The 27,377-nt window shown below is 44.0% G+C and overlaps 1 protein-coding gene and 2 long non-coding RNA genes across 3 annotated transcripts in view; all 3 read left to right on the top strand.

Moving 5' to 3' along the window:
- LOC306980135 overlaps window positions 1-27,377 on the top strand; it is an 857,770-nt gene that overhangs the window by 635,901 nt on the left and 194,492 nt on the right. The gene's annotated exons all lie outside the window — the stretch shown is intronic.
- inka2 (inka box actin regulator 2) overlaps window positions 1-27,377 on the top strand; it is a 373,123-nt gene that overhangs the window by 304,541 nt on the left and 41,205 nt on the right. The gene's annotated exons all lie outside the window — the stretch shown is intronic.
- Window positions 18-3,078, top strand: LOC306980223. Its single transcript, XR_013794003.1, has 3 exons — window positions 18-80; window positions 1,011-1,105; window positions 2,691-3,078. It is a non-coding gene; the product is annotated as an uncharacterized lncRNA (long non-coding RNA).

Raw genomic sequence — 27,377 nt, forward strand, 5'->3', positions numbered from 1 at the left:
CTGTCACCACGAGCACAACAACAACAAAGCCATCTGACCAAATGACACATCAGAGAGCAGCATGGCACCACATGGCACAGGTTTGACGCACATTGTGTTAAGAAACATATGCTGATGATGGAAAATAATTAACGATTTGTATTGATTTATTTAATGCAGACCTTTTAGTAGTTGGCTTGTATTTACTGTCATGTTTCACAGAGACTAGGCCTATATCAACCATCTTTCTCTTTTGCTTGCCATTTTAATGAAAAAAGAAAAGAGAGAGAAAACCTCTTTAGTTTTATGTCTAAAAGCCCTCACTAATGTAATTAGTATCGATTGCTCTAATGGAATATGATGAGTGCCTCTTCTGCAACCAACAAGCAGCCTTTATCCTCTTTATCCTTTGAGCCAAAGAAAGCAAATAGGCGACTCATGTATGTTTTTTGTTGTTTTACAATTAAGTAAAATTAAGCAATAAGTATCGGCCCCACTTGAACTTTTCAACATTTTGCCACGCTATGGACCATACACATTATTTATGTTTATGGTCCATAGCGTGGCAAAATTCAATTGAAATTTTATGTGAAAGACTCACACTAAGTGAAATGAAATTTAAACATGATTTTACATTTTATATAAAAAAATGAAAAGTGGGATGTGCATACAGTAAGTACCGGCCCCCCTTTCCCTTTAGTGAAACCAATTGCTTTCAGAAGTAAGTTGCTTGATGATTTCTGAATGAGCACATGTTGACCCAATGACTAAATAGAGTCTATCAGTGTGAAATCTAATGTCAATTCAAATACAGCTGCTCTGTGATGGTGTATCACATATGGCTTTATGGAGGAGTGGCATTTTTAAAGGAAAACCATAAGAAGTTCCGTTTTCTGTTTGCCAGAAGCCACATGGAGGCTTCTCAAAAAATGGGACTTCTTATAGTTTTCTTTCAAAAATGGCTTGTTCTAGCCACTCTGCCATAAGGCCAGATTTGTGCAGTGTACGACTAATAGTTGTCCTGTGGACAGTTTCCCCCACCTGAGCTGTAGATCTCTGCAGTTCATCCAGGGTCATCATAGGCTTCTTGGTAACAGCTGTGGTCAGTGCTGTCCTTGTTCGGTCGGTAAGTTTAGAAGGGCTTTCCATTGCTGGATGGTGTATTTAACTGTACTTTGAGAGATGTTCAAAGCTTTGGAAAGCTTTTTATAACCTAACCCAGTGTATTATATTCCTCAATAACGTTATCCCGGAGCTGTCTGGTGTGTTCTTAGACTTCATGATGCTGTCTGCTCCACAATACTCTTAGCAGATCTCTGAGACCATCACGGAGCAGCTGTATTTGAACTGACATTAGATTACACACAGGTAGAGTCTATTTAGTCATGAGGTCAACATGTGATCATTCAGAAATCATCAGGCAACTTCTGAAGGCAATTGGTTGCACTAAAAGGAAAGGTGGGCTGGTACTTATGCACATCACACTTTTTTTAATTATAAAAAAAATCTAAATCTTGTATTAATTTCATTTCACTTCACAATTGTGTGTCATTTAGTGTGTGTCTTTCACATAAAACTTTGATTAAAAATATTTATGTTTATAGTCTATAGCGTGGCACAATGTCGAAAAGATAGAGCGGGGCCGACACTTATGCAACCCACTGCAGATATACTACTACATCAGTGAATTGTAATAGCCTGAAGTGTTTCTGGTAGCAGAAGCAAACCTCCTAAGGCCGACTGTCTGATGGATGAGCCGGGCCGTTTGACTTGGAAATGAAATCATTTGTCTAAGCCGACACGGAGGATAACCTCTGTTGGAATGAGGCCTTATCATGGAAACATCTTTTGCAGCTTCAGAGGACTTTCTGAAGAGCAAGATAAACCACTCTAAAAAGCAAGTCATCATCTGAAAATATTTTAAATGTTAATATATGTTCAAAGATGTTTAATGCATTTGCTCACATTATAGTTTAGATCAGGGATAGGAATGTCTGCTTTATCGAGCTGATATTTTTTCCCAAGCATTGTTTATTAATCTCATAGCATTGCTCTTCATTTATACTAAATAGGGGGGTCTTTCGGACTTTCTTCAGTACAAGATTGATGAAATTGACGCCATTTTAGAACAGCGGTTCTCAATTGGGATGCTGTCAGGACCCACCATAATGCTAGGATGACAAGCCGCGACTCAAATAGCGGATAACATTTTCTCATATATCATGTAAAATACTGTATTTCCCCACACATTAATGTTGAATGAATATTAAATAAACATATAAAGCTTAAGTTATGCCCAATACAACAGTCATTTTTACTTACCCATCTTCATGACCAGTGCAAATAATTCTATGTGTTTTGCAAAAAGGATATGAAGTTGGGTCCTTTTACATTTTAGTGGAAACATTACCTTTAATAATATAGTTACTGAATAGTGCACCTACAACACTCTTCCAAATCTAGTAAATCCAAGTTCCAATCATTGTGAGAACAATACAGTATAATTACGAGTTGAGTTATGCACTCAGGTATTCTGCCAAGCAATAAATCACTCATCATTTAACATTGCAAAACCAGGTCTAAAGCGGTCGTTCCTCCTCCCTCATGTTGTATAACTACGGCTTTAGGTGGAAAGATGTCTCCTCCTGGACTGATAACTTCAGTTCGGCATCCTGTTTTTTATTTTCATTGCGCCTCGGTCTTTCTTGCAGACCGCCCGGGTCAGAGCCGGGCCTTTGGATCACACCGCTGTGGAGCGAGGGAACGGGACTCTCTTCCTGCTATTGTTGCAGCTCTCACACGAGGGCACCGTCAGCAGCTGGCATCTCATTGGCCCGCGCCGAATGTGGCTACTCCGCGTATCCATGGAGACTGGGAGTATTCCTGCCGATGATTGCGTGGCCCGTCGAAAGACATCCACAGAGACGCGAAAGGGCACTTTTGCAATCCTGACGCAAAGTGGGAAATGTTTAGTCAGAAAGCCAATGTGTGCTTTGGTCTGCATTGAGTTGGTGATGCAAAAGAAAGTTCACAACAGTTTTCAAGTTTTTTTGGGGAAAATTGCAGGTTTCTTGCAGGATTCTCAGACAGGTTCCCAGTCACAATTTGCAAAGTACATGTAATACTTCCTCATAAAGTATAGTACTTGTTTTAACCTATAAGATATCTATAAAGACCTTAGACATCCCTGAGGTGGCTGTGAAGGCCTTACATCCATGTTTCTCTGAATGGATGCCACTTGATTAACACCTTTGTTTGTCTTTTCTTGGGAAAACATGGCTCCCCTTAAAGGAATAGGCCACCGTTTTTCCATACTGAGATATGTTCTTACCTTAGCCTAGACGAGTTGATACGTACCTGTCTGGTCTTTACATGTGCGCTCAGTCACGCAAAAACACCAAACATGTTGTTAGCATTTAGCTTCTCCTCTATGGACCCAAACGGGGGTGAATTTAGATGCGACCAAGCTCTTCCCCGATTCCTCTATTTAAATACGGTTACGTGAGCGTTTACACGATCCAAGTATAGTCACACAAAATTAAACATGTCGATTTTCTAAGTGGATAAAAAGGGAAACTATATTGTTAGGCGTAATGATTAGGTGTAAAGGAACAGGTCACCGCAAAATGACCAAATGTTGTTAGCATTTGGCCTCTCCCAATGTATTCCTAAAGCTCCAAACAGAGGTGAAGTTAGAAGCGACCAAGCTCTTCCACGGATGCGTCCAAAGACTAGACAGGTACGCATCAACTCGTCTAAGCTCAGGTAAAAACATATCTCAGTATAGAAAAACAGTGGCCTGTTCCTTTAAAGGCTCTATACCGGATTTTTCGATTACAAACAATGAAAGAGGAGGCCCCTAAATTAAAATTTTAATTGTGGTATAAATTCATTCCCAACTTTCTTAAGATATTTGTTGAATCCCAGTTCTTCACAGGGACAAGTTTAAAGCCAACTTGCATGGTCATTTTTCAGGGTTGTTGTCTGTATAATGCTACAAAACTAGCCTGCAAGTTTATAAAATATATCAAAATGTTTACATATTACTGTAAATGTACTGTGTTTTCCCCTCAAAATAATTCCCATTCCATTACTTGAAAAAAAATAATTAAAAATCAGGTATAGTGCCTTCAAGGCTGATGATACAAGTGTGATTTTATGACTGCAAATTCTAGATATTGTTGTGAATACAAAAAATTATGTGAATATAATCCATCTCACACATATTTTGTAGCTTCTCCAGTCCACTGCAAGTCTACAAAATTGAGCTTTGGTGTTGATCCATCATCTTAGTGTCATTCTGGTTAAAACCTGAAACACTGCACACTGCTGAGGTCTATGCTAAATATGTTTCTAATGATTGAAACGTGCAATTCAAGCCTGTGGGAACAGTAGCAAAACAAGACGCATGGTTGAGTGTGACAATATGACATGAAAACAGCGTAGGTGTGTTCATCTCATTACTGTGTGAAGAATTTCCGGCTAAAGCGTTAGTTTACATGTTTTGAAAGGTATTCAGTGCGAAGCCTTCCTGCTTTATCGCTGGATCCTTTCCTGATGAGTCGCACACTCTGCGGCCTTGTTTATACACGTGAGTCAGTTTGGTGTGAAGGAGCTCTTGACAAGTGACGGTTGAGTGATTGAAATGTGATCTGCAGAAACAGGTAAACTGATCCAATGAGCCGCCTTGTTTTCCACTACAGCGTTGCACGTGTCGACTTCTCTTGTTAGAGCAACCTTTATTGACCCACTTTTTTTATCAGCACAGTGCTAAAGGGACTTTGCGGAGTTTAAAAATGTTTAAATTATTATTATTATATTAATTATGTATTTTCCACCCCCTATTTGCTCCAACAATGTCCTAATGTGTAGAATGAGCCCAGACCTATTCACCACAACTGCATCCAAAATCCTGCACTGTCACTCAAAAAGGTGTTACTTCGGTCCGAATTGCCCTCAGATGAGGCACCAGCCCACTATCCTTAAGGTTTGTTGCTCGGGCCATATTATAAAGGCTAGATGTCAGAGACAGAGTCACTTCCGGCATAACTGGCAGCCATCTTGCAACAGGGAAGCTTTCTGACGACCTCATGTAAGTGACTGATTAGCATGAACCCAAATCTTCTTATCTCGCTGAAATCTTCACGGATTTACAATTTGGGATTTTACAAGTTTGGTTTCTTTCAAACGTTATTAATGTGGCTATAATTCTGAATGCTGGAGCATGTTGAAATAAAGATTTTCTTTTTTATATGTATGCAGTGTCATACCGACATAAATCGGTAGAAAATTGAGCAAGTTAAGGTTATTTAAAGGTACATAAACCATGAGTGTGGAGCTCCCTGTGGCAAAATGGCCGCCGTGTGCGGACGTCGCCCTCCATTGGCCAGCAGCACGTATGAGACATCTATATATGGCTAGGGCAGGGTCAGGGTTTAGCTGATTGGTTGATATGTATGACGTTTCACTCTCATGACTTGTGACTGGTTGAACTATTATATATATTATATATTTTGTTTTACCCATTTCCAGGGTGCCTACTGTATATCTGGCCGAGGACTTCAGATGAAAACTAGCCTTTTGGCTAACTCTGGCATATTTTACAGTTGAGCTGTTATGTTAATATGCACTGTCCTTGCAAAATTAATAAATAAATCAATTCTAGGAAAAAACTCGCGGCATTAGAGTAACTTGCCCAACACTGGCCTTTTGTTGTGAAAGTTTGTCAGACAGGAAGCGCACTTTTATTCTGAAGGCAGGACTGACCTCTTCACTGAAGGAAACAGATGAGACTAATTAGTGGTGGACATGGATCTATCATAATAACGGGTGGTGGATGCAACACCTGCGCGGGAGCCGCGCCCTCAGCGCGAGCAAACGCACGGTCCAGAACTCCAGGGGACTGCAGGTAAGAGCGAAAAGCTACATTTAAACTTCAGTCCACCCAAACAGAGCCTTTTATGAGGAAGTTTCTGAAATAAAAACAAAAAAGTGGTGGCCATTTGGTCTGAATATCTGTGACTGGTTTCCCCCCATCGTCATCAGAGCAGGGCAGCAAAAGGCCCGGTTTTTTCGACTTGCTCTGGGAATGTCACGTAGTCAGGAATCAGGATCATTACCTGCCTTCATTTACACCCGTATCTTTAACTTCAACAGTCAAGAAATGAAGAAACCTTTTCCTGTGGAGAGGGAGGAGGACATAAAGAACTCCTTGTTGTTTCTGCTTTAGTGAACTCTCAAACTCCCGAAGATGTTTCGGAACCATTCAGCTGCTCAACTCCACTTCTTTGTTTGTTTTCCCACTTTCTGTCCACATTAGTGTTGTTTACTTCACTGACACAACTGAAACGGCATCATTAAACCAAACTCCCTAACCCTTCAAAAATATGTGTAAACTGCAGCTAGAACGACCCATAAAATCACTGACCCACTGACCTCACTGACATTGCCCTCAGTGAAATCTAATTGTGTTACTGTTTTTAGGTTCTAAAAAAAAGTGATGTAAAGAAAACTAAATCTTCTTGACTGGAGCTTACGGTTCAGGTGGAGGTTAAGAGGATAGATCTAACCTATAGAAAAATGCTTCCCTGGTCCACATTTGTGCTCTTTGTTTTTCTAGATTACGAGTGGCGGCTTGGTGAGGTCTGGAGTCATTTGATTTTGAGAATTCAATGCTTTTCTTTCAGAGAATCCAGCGCTGGATCATGGACTGAGGACTTTCTAACAAGAGGAGCACAGGGTGAGTAAACTCTGCTGGAGTCAAACATCTGATGAAGACGTCACCGGTGAGTGGCTGCTGGTTTGCTGGTGCTGCTGTTGATGCCGCTGTTGATTTGCTGATGCTTCTGGTATGGTTAGGGCTCGCTCTTCCTCTCTGCATACTTGCGTACATCCATACTATCTAACACACTTTCCTCCCTCAACCTCTCCTCTTCCTCATTGATGCATTCACATTGTCATGAACTTTGCTGGATGTGCATCTGATGAAGGCGTCATCGGTGAGTGGCTGTTCTTTTGCTGATTCTGCTGTTGATTTTGCTGATTTTGCTGTTGATTTGATGGTGCTGCTGGTAGGGTTAGGGCTTGCTCTTGCTCTCAGCATACTTACGCACATCCAAACAATCTAACACACTTTGTCACTTTCCGCTCTCCTACTCCCTCCTTTCACCTCTTCTCCCCCATTATGGTTGTATATACTTTGTCATTAACTTTGCTGGACGAGCATCTGATGAAGACGTCACTGGTGAGTGACTACATTAATATTATACATCCTCTGCAAACATACACATCCATATACTTTTACCTCAGACTCTGTCACTTTGCTACTTCTCTCCTCTGCAACCTTCTTCTACATCAACACATTGACCTTATCCATTTCCATCCTTATATGTAGCGCTGCACAAAAAAACACTCAAATTGATGATATTGTGACATTTTACTAAACTGTTGTAACAATATGTTCCATTCAATTCAAACAGTTTGTAAGCCATTTGTTGAAATGTGGGGGGTAAGAGGTTAAATCTAACCTATAGAAAAATACTTCCCTGGTCCACATTTGTGCTCTCTGTTATTCTAGATTACGAGTGGCGGCTTGGTGAGGTCTGGAGTCATGTGATTTTGAGAAGTAAATGCTTTTCCTTCAGAGAATCCAGCGCTGGATCACGGACTGAGGACTTTCTAACAAGAGGAGCACAGGGTGAGTAAACTCTGCTGGAGTCAAACATCTGATGAAGACGTCACCGGTGAGTGGCTGCTGGTTTGCTGGTTCTGCTGTTGATCCCGCTGTTGATTTTGCTGATTTTGCTGTTGATTTGCTGATGCTGCTGGTAGGGTCAGGGTTCGCTCTTGCTCTCTGCATACTTGCGCACATCCATACTCTGTCACTTTCCGCCCTCCTACTCTCTCCTTTCACCTCTTCTCCCCATTATGGTTGTATATACTTTGTCATTAACTTTGCTGGACGAGCATCTGATGAAGACGTCACCGGTGAGTGACTACGTTAATGTTATACATCCTCTGCAAACATACACACACACATCCATATACCTTTCTTACAGACTCTGTCACGCTATTTCTCTCTTCGACAACCTCCTTCTACATGAACGCATTTACCTCATCCATTTCCATCCATCGATGTAGCGCTGCACAATATTGTAAAACTTTATAAGTCATTTGTTTTTTCAGGTAATTGATGAGGCAAATATTAGGAAAACATTTTGTTTTGCACCAGAGAAGTAAAATAAATAAATGTGTCCATCTTCGGTAATGTTGTGATTGTGGCTTCTTGCGATTGAGATATTACACCGAATTCTGCGGTATATTTTTTGCAATACATTGTGCAGCCCTACATACATCCATGATTCACCGATGCTTGTGTTGACTTGCTCATGCCGGTGTTGAGTTGCTAATGTTAATGTTTGCTGTGGTGTTGAGTTGCTGTAACTCATGTTTTTTGCTGTGGTGATGAGGGAAAGTGTGTTGCCAGTGTGGGCTGTAGTCTTTGAACTTTAGGGGCAATATCATAGTTTGATGTATTTAGCCAATAAATCGTAGCACACAGTCTGATGTTTCAGACATTTTCTTGTTTATTAAAAACATAGTATTTGGCCATTAAAATGTTCCTTCTGCTCTGGATAAATCCAGAAACCCCCAGGCGGCACTTGCCACTGACAAAGGTAAACAGCTCTGCCTACATCTCCCCGCCCCCACATGGCCCCAGTGCCTCTGGGAAACGCCTCCTTAGGCACATTTTTAAAATTTTGAATGTGGGCAGAGTAAAGGTTGGATTATACTTGACGCGTCCGCGAGGTCCGTGCGGAAAAAGTTGTCATTTTCTCAGACACGCCCCTTCGTGCGGCCTCCGAGCGGCTCAGCTTCCGCATCGGCGTCCTGAAAAAATGTCTAACTATGCGGACGCTCCCCGCAGAAAACAATGGCTGAGGACAACGAGAATACCTACTTAAAACTTTAAAAGGCCACAAGTGTCCGTCTGTGCGTCTAAACTAAACTAAAGACGTATAATGAGACCGTAAAGCTCTAGTTTCTAGGGGTTCTTTAAACTAAATATTAAAGCTGCCCACAGCTATGTCTTTTTAATTTTTTTTGTCAGTAAGTGGGAGTAGTGAACCCTGCTCTCCCCCCTCCCCTCAACACGCTGCTCTGATCATAGATTCAATGAGATACGGAAATCTCATTAATCTTGTGTGAAACACATATTTATCAGCATAAATGAGATCTGTTGCAAAGTAAACATTTTGAGACATATTTATTTGCTAAACTACAACTTGTATGCAAGTCGGTTTACATTTAGAACGTAATTCAATTTAGAACTAGGTTTGCGGCGCGGTACTTTCACCACAACCCTTGAACACCTCACAGCCTTTCCGGTGCCTGCTTTGTAGTCATTATGAGAAATATAACTAACGGCTCCCTGTAGAAATTGGACTATTAAACAAACGACATTTCATGAGGATTTCAGTTGCATCAAAGCAGGTTTGTCACATGTTTCTTTTGTAAAATTCTGTAATAATGTGAAACTTAGTGTTAGCCGCTAATGCTAATGTCTGGCTGTGTTAGCCGATGATGCTAATGTCTGAATGTGTTAGCCGAGGATGCTAATGTCTGACTGTGTTAGCCGATGATGCTAATGTCTGAATGTGTTAGCCGAGGATGCTAATGTCTGACTGTGTTAGCCGATGATGCTAATGTCTGACTCTGTTAGCCGATGATGCTAATGTCTGACTGTGTTAGCCGATGATGCTAATGTCTGACTCTGTTAGCCGATGATGCTAATGTCTGACTGTGTTAGCCGATGATGCTAATGTCTGACTGTGTTAGCTGAGGATGCTAATGTCTGACTGTGTTAGCCGATGATGCTAAAGTCTGACTTTATAACCGCTAATGGAGGAAGAGGTGGGGAAGCTGACCAGTGCAGGACACCACGCTCGGAGACGGGGAAGGGCCCAGGAGGCGATGCACTGTTTAAAAAGATCAGAGGAGACCGAGAGCAGCCAGCCAGGTTTCTTCCAAGTGCTACAGTTTCCCCGATCTCCAAGGTCATGCGGGTAAGTATTACACAGCGTGGGAGCTCAGGACTGACAGCTGAAAAATATTTCATTGTACGCTTACACAATGACAAAGCACTTGCTTACCTCATTCTCCGTGAACTACTAATATTACACTCTGCGTGAGCCGCTCATGCTACACTTGGTCTGCGTGAGCCGCTTGGTAAGGTCTGGAGTCATTTGATTTTGAGAAGTAAATACTTTTCTTTCAGAGAATCCAGCACTGGATCACGGACTGAGGACTTTCTAACAAGACGAGCACAGGGTGAGTAAACTCTGCTGGAGTTAAACATCTGATGAAGATGTCAACGGTGAGTTACTGCTGGTTTGTTGATGCTGCTGTTGATTTTGCTGATGCTGCTGGTAGGGTCAGGGCTCGCTCTTGCTCTCTGCATACTTGCGCACATCCATACTATCTTTCTAACACACTTTGTCACTTTCCGCCCTCCTACTCCCTCCTTTCACCTCTCTTCTCCCCATTATGGCTGTATACTTTATATCATCAACTTTCCTGGACAAGCATCATCATACGCACATCCATATACCTTTCTCACAGACTGTCACTTTGCTATTTCTCTCTTCGACAACCTCTACCTCCTTCTACATAAACACATTGACCGCATCCATTTCCATTCATCGGTGTTGAGCTGCACAATATTGCAAAAGTTTAAGTGTTTACATTTGTTTTTCAGCTAATTGATGAGGAAAATATTAGGAAAACTTTTTGTTTTACACCGGGGAAGTAAATAAATGTGTCCATTTTCAGCAGTTTTGCAATAGATTGTGGCTTCTTCAGATTGCAGAATTCGTTGTAATTTCTCAATGTATTTTTTGCAATACACTGTGCAGCCCTACATTCATACATGATTCACTGATGCTTGTGTTGATTTTCTCATGCCGGTGTTGAGTTGCTAATGTTCACGTTTGTTGTAGTGCTGAGTCGCTAATGCTACACTCGGTCTGCGTAAGTCGCTATTGCTATGGTGTTGAATCGTTAATGTGAAACGCTGTCTGTTTGAGCCGCTATTGCTACAGTTGGTCTGTGAGCTGCAAATGCTACCCTCGGTCTGTTTGAGTTGCTAACGCTGCACTCGGTTTGTTCATTTCATCTGCTGTGGTGTTGAGAAGCTTAGTGCTACACTCGTTCTGCGTGAGTCGCTCATGCAACACTCGGTCTGCATGAGTCGCTCATGCTACACTCGGTCTGCCTGAGCCGTGTGAGCCACTAATGCTACACTCGGTCTGTGAGCCGCTGCTGCTACACTTGGTCTGTTCATGTCGTTTGCTATGGTGTTGAGTTGCTAATGCGAAACGTTGTCTGCGTGAGCCGCTAATGCTACACTCGGTCTGTTCATTTCATTTGCTGTGGTTTGGAGTCGCTAATGCAACGCTCGGTGTGTGAGCTGGTAATGCTACAATTGGTCTGTGAACCACTAGTGCTAAACCCTCTGTTTGAGCTGCTACTGCTACAATCGGTCTGTTCATGTCGTTTGGTGTAGTGTTGAGTCGCTATTGCTACACTCGGTCTGTGAGCCGCTACTGCTTCACTCGGTCTGTTCATTTAATTTGCTGTGGTTTTGAGTCGCTATTGCTACACTCGGTCTGTTTCAGTCGCTCTTGCTTCCCTTGGTCTGTTGGAGTCGCTATTGCTACCCTCGGTCTGCGTATGTCGCTAAAGATCCACTCGGTCTGCGTATGTCGCTAAAGATCCACTCGGTCTGCGTGAGTCGCTAAAGATCCACTCGGTCTGCGTGAGTCGCTATTGCTACACTCGGTCTTCGTGAGTCGCTATTGCTACACTTGGTCTGCGTATGTCACTATTGCTACACTCGGTCTGCTTGAGTCGCTATTGCTACACTCGGTCTGTTAATGTCGTTTGCTGTGTTGTTGAGCCAATAATGCGGCACTCTGTCTTCGAGCCGCTAATGCGAAACGCTTTGTGTTTGAGCTATTGCTAAAGCTACACTCGGTCTGTTCTTGTCGTTTGTTGTGGTGTTGAGCCGCTAATGACACACTTGGTTTGTTGATTTCATTTGCTGTGGTTTTGAGTGGCTAATGCTACACTCGGTCTGTGAGTTGCTATTGCTACACTCTGTATGTGAGCCGCTACTGCCTCACTCGGTCTGTTCATTTAATTTGCTGTGGTTTTGAGTCGCTACTGCTACACTCGGTCTGCGTGAGTCGCTATTGCTACACTCGGTCTGCGTGATCCGCAAATGTGAAACGCTGTCTGTGAGCTGCTAATGCTACACTCGGTCTGCGTCATCTGCTAATGCTACACTCGGTTTATGTGTGCCACTAATGCTACACTTGGTATGCGACATCCGCTAATGCTACACTCGGTTTACGCGAGCCACTAATGCTATACCCGGTCTGCGTCATCCGCTAATGCTACACTCGGTGTGCGTCATCCGCTAATGCTACACTCGGTTTACATGAGCCACTAATGCTACACTCGGTCTGTGATCCGCTATTGCTAAACCCTGTCTGTTTGAGCTGCTATTGCTACACTCGGTCTGTTTGAGCTGCTATTGCTACACTCGGTCTGTTTGAGCCGCTATTGCTACACTCGGTCTATTCATTTCGTTTCTATTGCTAAACTTGGTCTCCGTTAACCACTAATGCTAAACTCTGTCTGCATGAGCTGCAAGTGCGAAACGCTGTCTTTTTAAGCCGCTAATGCTACACTTCGTCTGCTTGAACCGCTCCTGCTACACTAGGTCTGTTTGAGTTGCTAATAAGATAGATAAGATAATCCTATATTGATCTCACAAAGGAGAAATTCACTTGTTACAGTCGGCGTTCAAGAAGATCATTCAGAGTTAATAAAGTGCAGCTGATACAGAGATTATTGCACATGTTACTTTACAGTCTTATTGTACAGTCTGACAGCAGTGGGGATGAAGGCTTTGCGGTAGCGCTCCATCCTGCACTGAGGGTGTCTCAGTCTGCCACTGAGAGAGCTGCACAGCTCTTCTACAGTCCCGTGCAGTGGGTGGGAGGTGTTGTCCATGATGGAGGAGAGCTTGGCTAACACCCTCCTGTCACTCACCTCCTCCACAGAGTCCAGGGGGCAGCCCAGGACGGAGCTGGCCCTCCTGACCAGCTTGTTCAGTCTGTTCTTGTCCCGCTCTGTGCTGCCCGGGGCCCAGCACACGGCAGCGTAGTGGAGAGCAGAGGCCACAAAAGAGTCATAAAAAGTCCTGAGCAGAGGTCTGCTCACTCCGAAGGACCTCAGTCTCCTCAGAAGGTGGAGGCGACTTTGGCCCTTCTTGTACAGGGAGTTGGTGTTGTGGGACCAGTCCAGTTTATTGTTGAGGTGAACACCCAGGTACTTGAAACTGTCCACCTCCACAATGTCGTCCACCCTGGATGTTCAGTGGTGTGTGCGGTAGTGGCTTCCTTGTGAAGTCGATTACCATCTCCTTCGTCTTACTGATGTTCAAGCACAGGTGGTTGCGCTCACACCAGTCCACAAAGTCTATGATGACTGACCCGTACTCCAGGTCGTTCCCCTTAGACACACAGCCCACGATGGCGGAGTCGTCGGGGAACTTCTGGAGATGACAGCTGTCAGTGTTGTATGTGAAGTCCGATGTGTAGATGGTGAAGAGAAACGATGAGAGGACGGTGCCCTGAGGGGCCCCGGTGCTGCAGACGACCACCTCAGACTCACAGCTGCGCAGCCGCACATACTGTGGTCGGTCCGTGAGGTAGTCGATGGTCCATGCAGTGAGATGTTCATCCACTCCCGTGTCCTCCAGCTTCCCCCGTAGCAGCGCCGGCCTGAGAAGTCAAAAAACATGACCCTCACAGCGTTCCCGGCGTGCTCCAGGTGCGTGAGCGCCCGCTCCAACAGGTAGATGACAGCATCCTCTACTCCGATGTTGGGTCTGTAGGCAAACTGCAGCGGGTCGAGGGTGGGGCTCACCACAGAGCGGAGGTGGGTGAGGATGAGCCGCTCCATCGTCTTCATCAGGTGGGAGGTCAGGGCGACTGGTCTGTAGTGGGCCGGTTCCCTGGCGTGCGCCGTTTTAGGAACCGGGATCAGACAGGAGGTCTGTTCATTTCGTTTGCTGTGGTGTTAAGACGCTATTGCTGAACTCGTTCGCTGAACTCGCTCATGCAGACTGCGGTCTGCATGAGCCGCTAATGCGAAACGCTGTCTTTTTGAGCCGCTAATGCTACACTTCGTCGGCGTGAACCGCTCCTGCTACACTCGGTCTGTTTGAGTTGCTAATGCTACATTTGGTCTGTTCATTTCGTTTGCTGTGGTGTTAAGACGCTATTGCTACACTCGTTCTGTTTTAGTCACTATTGCTACCCTCTGTTTGCGTGAGCCACTAATGAGACACGCTGTCTCTTTGAGCTGCTATTGCTACACTCAGTCTGTGTGATCCGCTAATGTGAAACGCTGTCTGTGAGCTGCTAATGCTACTCTCGGTCTGTGTCATATGCTAATGCTACACTCGGTTTACGTGTGCCACTAATGCTACACTCGGTCTGCGTCATCCGCTAATGCTACACTCGGTTTACGCGAGCCACTAATGCTACACTCGGTCTGCGTCATCCGCTAATGCTACACTCGGTTTACATGATCCACGAATGCTACACTCGGTCTGCGAGAGCCGCTAATGTGACCCGCTGTCTCTTTGAGCTGCTAATGCTACTCTTGGTCTGCGTGATCCCCTAATGCTAGGTTCGGTCAGCGTGAGCCGCTAATGCTACACCCGGTCTGTCTGAGCTGCTAAATATAAGCGCTTTCTTTTTGAGCCGCGAATGCTACACTCGGTCTGCCTGAGCCGCTATTGCTAAACTTGGTCTCCGTTAACCACTAATGCTAAACTCGGTCTGCATGAGCCGCTAATGCGAAACACTGTCTGTTTTAGCTGCAAATCCTAAACTTTGTCTGCGCGAGCTGTTAATGCTACACTAGGTCTGCGTAAGCCGCTAATGCTATTCTCGGTCTGTGAACCGCTATTGCTACATTCGGTCTGTGAGCTATGTGAGTCTATCACAGTCTGCACCTTTCAGACCTGTCCGAGCCTTCCAGGACACTCTAAGGTGAATCTGTTCAAGCCCAACACCTACTGCACTTCCAAAGGTGAGTCCATTCAAGCCCAACACGTACCGCGGGACTAACGGTGAGTCTGTTCCAGCCCACCATTTACTGCGCAACTAAAGGTGAGTCTGTACAAGCCCAAAACGAAATGCACGACTAAAGGTGAGTCTGGCTGTGCAGTAGATTGTGGGCTTGAACAAACGTGAGTCTGTTCAAGTCCAACACCTACCTCACGACTAAAGGTTAGTCTGTTCAAGTCCACCATCAGCTGCACGACTAAAGGTGAGTCTGTTCAAGCCAACCACCTACTGCACAACTGAAGGTGAGTCTGAACAAACCCACCATCTACCGCAGTCAAAGGTGAGTCTGTTCAAGCCCAAAACGTCCTGCTTGACTAAAGGTGAGTCTGTTCGAGCCCACCACTTATTGCACAGCCAAAGGTGAGTCTGTTCAAGCCCAAAACATCCTGCTTGACTAAAGATGAGTCTGTTTGAGCCCACCACTTATTGCACAGCCAAAGGTGAGCCTGTTCAAGCCCACCAGCTACTGCACAGCCAAAGGTGAGCCTGTTCAAGCCCACCACCTACTGCACAACTGAAGGTGAGTCTGTTCAAGCCCATCATCTACTGCACAGCCAAAGGTGAGTCTGTTCAAGCCCATCATCTACTGCACGGCCAAAGGTGAGTCTGTTAAAGCCCATCATCTACCGCGCAGCCAAAGGTGAGCCTGTTCAAGCCCACCACCTACTGCACAACTGAAGGTGAGTCTGTTCAAGCCCATCATCTACTGCACAGCCAAAGGTGAGTCTGTTCAAGCCCATCATCTACTGCACGGCCAAAGGTGAGTCTGTTCAAGCCCATCATCTACCGCGCAGCCAAAGGTGAGTCTGTTCAAGCCCATCATCTACCGCACAGCCAAAGGTGAGTCTGTTCAAGCCCACCACCTACTGCACAACTGAAGGTGAGTCTGTTCAAGCCCATCATCTACTGCACTGCCAAAGGTGAGTCTGTTCAAGCCCATCATCTACTGCACAGCCAAAGGTGAGTCTGTTCAAGCCCATCATCTACCGCATGGCCAAAGGTGAGTCTGTTCAAGCCCATCATCTACCGCACAGCCAAAGGTGAGTCTGTTCAAGCCCATCATCTACCGCACGGCCAAAGGCGAGTCTGTTCAAGCCCATCATCTACCGCACAGCCAAAGGTGAGTCTGTTCAAGCCCATCATCTACCGCACGGCCAAAGGCGAGTCTGTTCAAGCCCATCATCTACCACACAGCCAAAGGTGAGTCTGTTCAAGCCCAAAACGTCCTGCTTGACTAAAGGTGAGTCTGTTAGAGCCCAACACCTACTGCACGACTAAAGGTGAGTCTGTTCAAGCCCACCACTCACTGCACAACGAAAGGTGAGTCTGTTAAAGCCCACCATCTACTGCACAACTGAAGGTGAGTCCGTTCAAGTCCACCACCTACTGCACAGCCAAAGGTGAGTCTGTTCAAGCCCAAAACGTCCTGCTTGACTAAAGGTGAGTCTGTTCAAGCCCAAAATGTCCTGCTTGACTAAAGGTGAGTCTCTTCGAGCCCAACACCTACTACTTGACTAAAGGTGAGTCTGTTCAAGCCCACCATCTACTGCACAGCCACAGGTGAGTCTGTTCAAGCCCAAAATGTCCTGCTTGACTAAAGGTGAGTCTCTTCGAGCCCAACACCTACTGCACGACTAAAGGTGAGTCTGTTCAAGCCCACCATCTACTGCACAGCCAAAGGTGAGTCTGTTCAAGCCCACCATCTACTGCACAGCCACAGGTGAGTCTGTTCAAGCCCAAAATGTCCTGCTTGACTAAAGGTGAGTCTGTTCAAGCCCAAAATGTCCTGCTTGACTAAAGGTTAGTCTGTTAGAGCCCAACACCTACTGCATGACTAAAGGTGAGTCTGTTCAAGCCCACCACCTACTGCACAGCCAAAGGTGAGTCTGGTCAAGCCCACCACCTACTGCACAGCCAAAGGTGAGTCTGTTCAAGCCCAAAACGTCCTGCTTGACTAAAGGTGAGTCTCTTCGAGCCCAACACCTACTGCACGACTAAAGGTGAGTCTGTTCAAGCCCACCATCTACTGCACAGCCAAAGGTGAGTCTGTTCAAGCCCACCATCTACTGCAGTCAAAGGTGAGTCTGTTCAAGCCCAAAATGTCCTGCTTGACTAAAGGTGAGTCTGTTAGAGCCCAACACCTACTGCACGACTAAAGGTGAGTCTGTTAGAGCCCAACACCTACTGCACAGCCACAGGTGAGTCTGTTCAAGCCCAAAATGTCCTGCTTGACTAAAGGTGAGTCTGTTAGAGCCCAACACCTACTGCACAACTGAAGGTGAGTCTGTTCAAGGCCATCATCTGGGCTTAAACAGCCAAAGGTGAGTCTGTTTAAGCCCACCACCTACTGCACGGCCAAAGGTGAGTCTGTTCAAGCCCAAAATGTCCTGCTTGACTAAAGATGAGTCTGTTCGAGCCCAACACCTACTGCACAGCCAGAGGTGAGTCTGTTCAAGCCCACCACCTACTGCACAGCCACAGGTGAGTCTGTTCAAGCCCAAAATTTCCTGCTTGACTAAAGGTGAGTCTGTTAGAGCCCAACACCTACTACACAACTAAAGGTGAGTCTGTTCAAGTCCACCATCTACTGCACAGCCAAAGGTGAGTCTGTTCAAGCCCAACACCTACTGCACAGCCAGAGGTGAGTGTTCAAGCCCAACACCTACTGTACAGCCAAAGGTGAGTCTGTTCAAGCCCAACACCTACTGTACAGCCAAAGGTGAGTCTGTTCAAGCCCATCATCTACCGCACAGCCAAAGGTGAGTCTGTTTAAGCCCACCACTTATTGCACAACTAAAGGTGAGTCTGTTCAAGCATCTACTAAAGGTGAGTCTGTTATAGCCCAAAACGTATTGCACAACTAAAGGTAAGTCTGTTAAAGCCCACCATCTACTGCACAGCCAAAGGTGAGTCTGTTCAAGCCCAACACCTACTGGAATAACAAAGTAGAACCTGTTGGACCTCTTAAAGGTGAGACATGCCGGTTCTGAGCAAAGTGCCCAGATGCTACTGCTCCATGCTTAATATGCTTTTTTTGTGTTCCCCAGGGCCCTGTTGGTGCTGCTGTTGCTCTGATGGGTGTGGTCGCTCTCACCTGCATGTGACGCGAACTTCTCCACTAAACCGAATGCGAGTCACAGGTCGGTTAACCCTGGTTCTAGTGTCACAGTACATTTCAATACCACAGCAAAAACAAATAATTGCTATAGTTAACCCTCCACTGTATTATCGACATTGTACACTGCCAAAAAGTTAGAATGACTGAAGTGAAGATTTATCCTTCATTTGAGTAGTCTTTAAATGGTAAATGAATGGTCATGTTTATAAAGAGTCTTTTTACCTGCTTTCGGCACTCAAAGCGCTTAACATCAAGGAGCAAGTCACCCATTCACTCTCTCTTTCATACACCGGTGTAGGCAGACACTGGAAGCGAGGAGGGTGAAGTGTCTTGCCCAAGGACACAGCAGCGACGGTGTGCACTGCGGGATTCGAATTGCCGATCCTCTGATCACAAGACGACCTGCTCTACTCTCTGCGCCACCGTTGCTCCCGTTTGCTTCAAAGGTATTTAAAATGGGGGGGCGGGGCATCTTATTTCATGCAAATTTACATTTATTTGTGAAATTTGATTCCGGTCTATCAATCTTAGGGCTCATATCGAGACGTGATTCTGTTCGCTCTATAAATAAAGATCTTCTTCTTCTTCTGTTGACAGGAGAGCGTTGGATCGGCTGGTGTCCGGGTGCAGCGGAAACCTGGAGCTGATGATTGTGAACTTCAGGAAGGTCAAAGCCCAATCGTCTTCGGCCTCACCCTGATGGACTCCCCCATCTTCATTGTGGAAGTCCTTTGTGCCCTGAGCACCACCATAACCCTGGACCTCAAATGGGAGCCGACCATCAGCTCCCTCAGCAGCAGCTCTCTGTACAGCCGTCAGAGTCCATCCTCATCTCCATCGCTGTGTGGTGCAGAACATTGTGCGTGCAGTCTGGTTATTGGCTGCAGGCACCCCCAACCCCCGTCTCGGATCACCGCTGGCCCTTCCCACCCTGGACACTGTTTGACCCTCTCCCCTATGGTCCAGAAGAACCTCCCGCCTCATTAAAAGCTTTTCCCCCACTGCTATCGGACTCATGAACACTAAATAACCTCTTACCGCCCATTTGCAAGGACATATTTGTACTACAGTGGTCCCTCGCTATAACGCAGTTCACCTTTCGTTGCCTCGCTGTTTGGTGGATTTATCTTAAGTACAATTTTGGATGATTTTTTACAGTGTATGAAGGCCATACCGCATTGTGTTCTGCGTCCTGATTGGCTAGTCGCAGAGTGAAAAACCTGGTCTTTAACCTACCAAGAAATCCAGGAACGAGGTTTACCATTTTGGATTGACCAAGACCACTGTCTTTGGCACAGATTTTATGCTAAAAAACCTTGCATTGTTTTATTTTGAGCAGCCTGCTTCTGTAGTTGTTTTATCGGTTTCATGTTACACCTTTGCACTGAAGCAAATAGTTAGTAAAACCTTTCACTGAGAAAAGCAATAAAATGTTTTCTAATTCTGAACTCTGGAGCCGTGATATCATTTATTTCTTTATTTTAATTTTAGTTTGTTTCACAACTTTGCACATACATACAATCAATCATTCCTGATTCTGTCCACGTGAAGCAATAATTGGCCCAAACAGGCCTCACATACTTAAAAAAAATAAAAAAAATATGAACTACTTTCATAAATAACGTTTGTACAATTTAAGTGCCAACAAAAAGGGAGCTGACTAAAATGCCTCGACTATCTGCGTCTTGTGTTTATAAAGTCACATCTAAGTGACTTTAGCACTATATTTCCTGCCACAAAATCTAAATAACCGACAGAGCCAGGTTTAAATGTGTTTAGTGTGTGAATAAACTCTTTACTGGTGAAAAAAATCTGAATAAATATACATTTCTTTTTCAGTTCACAGTTCAATAAATCCGTCAGGAATCAGATCTGTTAAAGTCTTTGTTGGCAAAAACCTTCCTAATGTAGTGGAGACTTATGGAGCGACTAAAGGTCAGATGTTGTTAAAGTTTAGTCCCTGTGTATATTTCTCTGGTCTTTAGCCGCTGCTGTCTCCCGCAAAAATGACCGTGCTGTTAAGGAGGAAACTCTGTGGCGTGTTCCTATGACGTGTGTCGTGTTGCAGAGGGGCTGGACGGCTTCAACGTGTGGCTGATCATCTGAGTGAAAACCTTCTCCTCGAACTGACATCCTCCACGACACGACTCTCAGCACGGGCGGCCTGCAGGTCTGACTTCTGCCCCTCTTGTTGTTACCAGGGAAACCGCAGCAACACCTCCTTTCTGTTCAAAAGAAGAACCGTCTGGACAGCTCCTCGCAGCCTATCATTTCACGATTTTACTCACATCGGTCCAATCACGCACCAAGAGGCGGGACTTCATTCCCCCAAGAGGTGGAAGCCGTCACCACTCTCTACCAAAACAATAGGGATGGCGTGCGTGGCGAGTGATCCGATGTTTTCTTCTGCTCTTTTGTCTGTTTTAAATCATTTAAAAAAACAAAAAAACAATCCCCTAAACCGGAGCAAGAAACAGCGTTCGAAGCGTTCCTCGTAAATAAGGACGTTTTTGGAAAGGCTTCCTGCTGCTTGTTGCTGCGACGCATCTAGCGTTGCTCTGATTGGTTGACGCCGTCTGTCAATCACGCCCACCGGGAAATCGTTGAGATCATGCTCGCTCCCAGACTATACGTCTTTGAAATATCTATGAAAAAGCATGTAGTTTGGCAGGCCAGGCAACGCAGCGACCAAAGCTGAAGAAGCCTCCAAAGAAGGTGGATTTGAGGCTGACTCAGAAGTCGGCCTTTAAACTCAAGAACAAGCGCAACTTCCCCAAGAAAATCCATAAAACGCAGAGATGAGAACGCATCTCGAAAACCTGGAAACGGGCGAAAACAGGGCCGTTCCGGACCCTAGTCTTAATATAGAAGGTGCAGTTACACATATGACCTGAGGTGGCAGTAGTGAGTATAAAAATTACCAACTTGCATAGCCCCTTTAAAGCTTCAGGACCGCACTGCAAAAAGTACCCTACTAAAAACAAGGAAAAACATCTTAAAATAAGACAGTTTGTCTTTCGTTTTAAGGAAAGAATTCTGCCAATGGGGTCAGCATTTTTTTCTTGCTAAGAATTCTTTTTTCTACAATATTTTTCTCATCAGAAAACAAGAAAGAAACACTCAATTTAAGCAAATAAAGCTGGAGTTAAGCAAAATGTCCTCAGAAAATGGAATAATTTAAGGAAAACATTCTTATTTAGTGAAAAATTGTGGGTATTTTACTTAAATGTTGCTTGATTTAAGTCAAATGTTCTAAATTACTCACATTTTTGAGCAACATGTTCTTAATTAATACTAATATTTAAGGAAAATATTGCCCGCGCCCGGAGACCCACCTCCATGATGTGGAGCCAGGCTGATGGTCAGAATCACCTGGCTCTAACCACTGTGCCACCGAGCCGCCCACTTTAAAGAATGGAATGTGTTATCTCTCTCTGAGAATCGGTTCTTACATTAAGAGTTGTTATTTTTTCTTTGTCTAAAGCTGAAGAAGATTCAAAAAGTTTTTCTTTCTTTCTTTTTTTAGCAAATATATTCGATTTTCTATTTAGTAAATATATTTCTCAAGAAAACTTTGCTCAGTGAGACATCATTACTTTTTAGGGGGAAAAAATAATAATTTCTAATTTCTACTAATTTCTTCTAATTTCTACTTTCTACTAATTTCTTAAAATAAGACATTTTTTACTTGCTTAGAATCCACTTTTTGCAGTGCGACCTCCAACATACTATAAAAAGCTGCAATTTGAACATATAAATGTATAAACAGGACCATCAGATGTTTTAATAAAAATGCACAAGTGTAATTTTGACAAATCTTCAAAATATGATCAATAAATGAACTCACCCAAATCATTTCCCTCACCACAACCCTCTTAACCAGAAACATATAACAGTAGCAGAGCAGTTGAAAACAGAGGCAGAAGAGATTATTTGACAAATATATAACAACATAACCCCTCACATCTTAAATTAAGTTTTTGCCTCATAATAGAAACAGCTGTCAATGAACTTCCCTATTATTACTTCCCACATGTGCACTATAACAACACTATAACATGTGCACAGTAAGATCCAGGTTTCTTAAGGCTGTATGTTCAGTGAGGTAGACCCGGGAAACAGGCCAAGACATCTGCGGACTCGCGTCACTGACGACGGCTGCTCCTCAGCATTTTCTTTTTTTCTCCATCTTAATCATTTTAGTCTAATGTCATTGCACGTGGATTATATCTCTGTAAATAGGCCTGTCCACATGAGACGAAAACTGGGATGAAGTTTGATGTCTTTTCAGTCAGACTTTAAACCACGAGATTAAAAAAGACAGTTTGTATGATTTGTGCCTGGAGTTACCTTTGGGTTTATCATTTATTCTCTGAGTTCTCCCTACTTAAAGGCCTTAGTTATGCCTGATTTTTTCTTTTCTTTCTCGATTACAAGCAATGAAAGAGGAAACCACAAAATTTAAAATGTTAGTTGTGATCTAAATTCATTCCTAAAACTTTCCTAGCATATTTGTGTCATCATAACTCTGCACAAGGACGAGTTTATCTGCAAATTTCACAACTTGCAGGGTCACTTTTCATGGTCACTGTCACAGAAATGTGAGAAAACTAGCCTGCAAGTTCATATAATTTATTCTAATTAGTTTTAATTAGATGTGCCGGGTTTTCCCCCACAAATGTATGAGTTTATAATAAACTAAACTAAAGAAGGACAAAACTATTTTTGTTCCCGTATGTGAAAAAAATAAAGGTCCAGCAAATATTAAGAAAGTCATAAACTAAAAGTAAGATTTATTAAAATGGAACAAGAATACATGTGTACTGCAAAACAAAGCATTAAACACATTTCCTTATATAAAAAAAAAACAAGCAAAAAAAAAGAAAGAACCTCTACAAACAAATCGACTTTACCTTCGTCTTTAATCTGTAAAACTCCAAACTTCTAGTTTCACCCTACCCCTGTTTGGCAATGACCTGAGTCACATGCTCATAGGCCTATGCTTAAAATTTCAGGGATGTCAAACATGCGACCTGTGAGATGATTTAATTCGGCCCCTGCCCTGTAGAGCATAAATTCCAGAGAATGTAAAAAAAGTAAAAAATTCTCTAGCCCATTCCTGCGCAGTGTTATGCATTTTTAAAGACTAACCAGAATGCTCATTTCAGCCACTAGGGGGCCGCTTAAAGAAAAAAAAAAGGAAAGATTTTCATAATGACATAATAGATCAGTTTATGAGCAACACACTATAGCCACGTGGTGAATGGACAGTCTGCCCCAGGGCAGCTGTGGCAACAGTTTACCTCCACTGAGTGTGGAGTCAATGAATAATGACAACTGTGTAGTACTTTGAGAAACTTGTGACACAGGCTTGTAAAGCACAGTACAAGCGTAAGCCGTTGTTATTGATTAGAATATTATAGTCAAGTGGGGACTTTGACCAAATCACAGCTCATTATTATTTTTCATTTATTGGAAACATTTTCTCTATAGTATTTTCCTGTTTATATTATATGTGGCCCACGACCCGCTGTGGGAGCTGAATTTCGGCCCATGACCCACAATGAGATCGACCCCTGCCTTAAATAGGTAACCTTCACTTTTATCGCTTTTGTTTCCCGTTCTTTAAATTTCTAAGAAAGCATTTAACGTGACGGGCTTATTATACCTAATTGGCCAAACAATGGTCTCTTTTCAAAAAGGAATTTTCTTGCTATTTTTACACACCTCCGCTCACTCACAGTAAAATCCTCTGGATTAACCCTGATTTGAGCGGGATAAGGTGCAGTGGCGTTGGGCTCAGTAGCACGAGTTTTGATGACGTTTTATGAAGGATTTCAGTTACGTGTGAGTTAAATATTACTGACTTGAAACAACAGTGTTTAAAGGAGTAGAAAATAGTCCATAGCTACAGGCGTAAACCCCACGTCCAAGAGGAAGTTATGTTTAGTATTATGGCATTAAACTATTCAAAAACGGCGCACAGTGGCGCAGCGGTAAGCACTCGTGCATCACTGCAAGAAGGTGATTTCCTCTGGGTGTTCCTATTTCCCCTACCACTAAAAATATGTACAATAGGCCATGGTGAATGATGTGAGCGTGAATGAATGGTGGAGGTCAAGGACCGCTGGCGCAGAGATTTGCAGCTTTTCTCAGTCTGCCCCGCCTGCCCCAGGGGAAACCGTAGCTAATGCACCGTGTGTGGAGCCTATACTGCCGACACTGTGTGAAGCGCTGTGGGTGACTTGTATCATGTGGCTTGTGACATGTGAAGAGCGCTATACAAATAAGCTTCCATTTTATTCTAAAAGCAATAGGCCATGTCCAGCCAACTTTCGAATAGTGCGTTACAATTGAGTAGAAAACGCACAAAACCACATTGGCGCTCTCCTGTGTCCATCTGCACGCACTGCAGTGTCAAATTTAGCTGTGATGACCTGCATTGAACACGAGAGGGCGCTCCTGTATTAATGTTTGACGCCATGCATGCGTTGCAGATCAAACTGCCCTCAAAGATGTTTCCACTCATATTATTATCATCCCAAAAATACACATTAATACTTTTCAGGTGGCAGGGCTTTGCCTAAAATCATAGCAACTGAACTGTGAGAAAATACTCTCCTTTGATATAGTTAATGTACTAAATCAGGACCAAACTGCCAGCTTCTTTTACATATTAAAATGTATATTTTTATTTGGGTCACGGCCTGTCATGGTATGAAGCTGGGTCTGAAGCTGCTCCGGTACAACTTCCACTGTTAACTGTTGATAAATGGGGGCCAGGGTGACACGGATCAGGTAAAGCCGTCGTTTTGTGACTGGGAAGTTGGATCCCAGCTCCGACCTGTACATGCTACAGTTGTGTCCATGGGCAAGACACTTCACCCACCTTACCTCCTGGGTGTAAGATTGTGATGGTTTCGATCATAGCAGTGCAGAGTCTCTGCCTTTTCTAGGAGTGAGAGTATTTTTATGACGTGCCCAGACCCAGATTGCAGCGTTTATAGAAGTTGTCAGTGTGCAAGTGCCACTGTACCTTTCACATTTGCCCCAGCCTGCAGCATTCCTCTCGTGCTCTGAATTACCCCTCTCGCTGTTGTTGTTGCAGGCCATTTCAAGATTTGGACGGCCACTGTGCTATTTCTCCTCGCACTAAAATAGAGAGCGTTCAAACGGAGATGTGAGTGGTTCTTGGGCATGAGGTCTGCAAACAAACTCGTAATTTAGGCTTTCACTGTGGCAGGAGTCCATTGTGTATCTGGCTGACATTTATAACAATAGAAACTTAGAATAGTAGCAACGCAAGGATTGCTTTAACGGTTGCCAAAAGAGTTAGAGTAGGAGAAGTCGCTCGATTTCCGCTTTTTGTTTTTAGCTGAAGTAAAAATATGACTCAGATCTAAGGGCATCACACAAAGCACGATATTCTCCAAAATGCAAGGTATTCAGGTGTCTGAAAAGGATCTGGGGGTCATTTACCAAAAAAAATTGCCATCTCATTTTCCAGTGTGCCCTCACTATTTAGCACCTCTTAATAAATGACCCCCTCTTTTATTTAATGGACCCATTCAAATGTGTGATGTTTGCAATGTGCAAGGGTTTCAGCACATTTCTGTTGTGAACACAATATTGAGGACTTTTGAGCACTCAAATGATCAAATATTCTGTTTTGAATTGTCAATTGGCATGGCAACAATTGTTTACACTATTGAAACCGATGGATAGAAAAAAAGACAAATACTTAAATATAAAGAGTGTTATCATTGCTTTTAATGGAATGTACGCTCTAAACTGGGGTATGTGAAACTGAATCTGGTTAGTCAAATTATATTCTGTATTATCTAATCCAGTACCTTTTCCTTGTTATTTCAAACATATAAACTGACATTGGAGTGTTATAATTTGCTCAAATAATATCCTGGTGTCATGGCGGCGTGTAAACAAGCAGCAACCTCCCTCTCTCTCGGTACAATGGTACAATTAATGGATATTTTTGTACATGTTTTTGTGGGAATGGATGGATTTTTATTTTTTTTTACTGCAAAGAGTCCATGATGGTCCTGAAGAAAGCAGCTTTATAAAAGTAAACAGCTCGCTTATCCGCTAAACCCATTGAGACACTGAAGAGGCACCAAGAGCCCCCCACACCTGCAGCACAGTGGGCGGAGCACAGTGGGGGCACCACACTGGGGGCGTCACAAGAGGCGATACAGGAAACAAAAAAGGAACAAACGAGGAGGTGTCCGGGCGAGACTCACAGCTAAGCCACGCATGCCTTCTATTGTTCTGGCTAATGGACGTTCACCGGAGAATAAAACAGACTAACAGCTAAGCTCTTCCCAGAAGGTGAAAGACTGTTGTGGAGCGGAGGGAGCTGCGCAGAAGGAAGTGGAGCTGACCAGTGCAGGACACCACGCTCTGAAACGGGGACAAACCCAGGAGACGCTGCACCGTTTCATTGGAGACTGAAGTCAGCCAGCCAGGTTTCCTCCGGGTGCTAAGGTTTGCCCACAGTGGTGACACAGCTCAGTCACAGCGGCTCAGGACTAACACCTGAACACTATTTTGTTTTACGCTTGTACAATGACAGATAAAGCAATTACTTACTTACGGCCTGACTAGTCAAACCTCCGGGGCCCCACCTGCAATCCGAGGCGCCCCCCAGGTTGGGAACCACTGATCTAATCCACTAATAACAAACATGGTGTGGGTAAGTTGTCTTTATTTGGCAGTGTGCTCTTAATGCACTTACAACAACTTCAATTCTGACTCAAAAGTATGAAATGTCTTTATTACTTTCTCAGCCAAAACATTCCAAAGGGGAACCAGCAAAATGCAAATCGGCTTGGGTTGAGAATGAACTGTTTTGAACCATGTTACAAACGCAAATATGTCACGGGGAGTTGCGGTTTTGTGGCCAGGGGATGGTGTAATGTTTCTTGTCGATAAATCTGCCGAGTCAAACTTCTCCCCATTTCCCTGCGAGGGCTGAAAGAGCAGCTGGAGATTTACGTCCACTGCGCGGCACTGAAAAGTCTCTCTGGCTATTCCGCTACAGCCAGAGCATGGAGCCC

The sequence above is a fragment of the Gobius niger genome (assembly GCF_951799975.1).
Source record: "Gobius niger genome assembly, chromosome: 20".
NCBI classification, from domain to species: domain Eukaryota; kingdom Metazoa; phylum Chordata; class Actinopteri; order Gobiiformes; family Gobiidae; genus Gobius; species Gobius niger.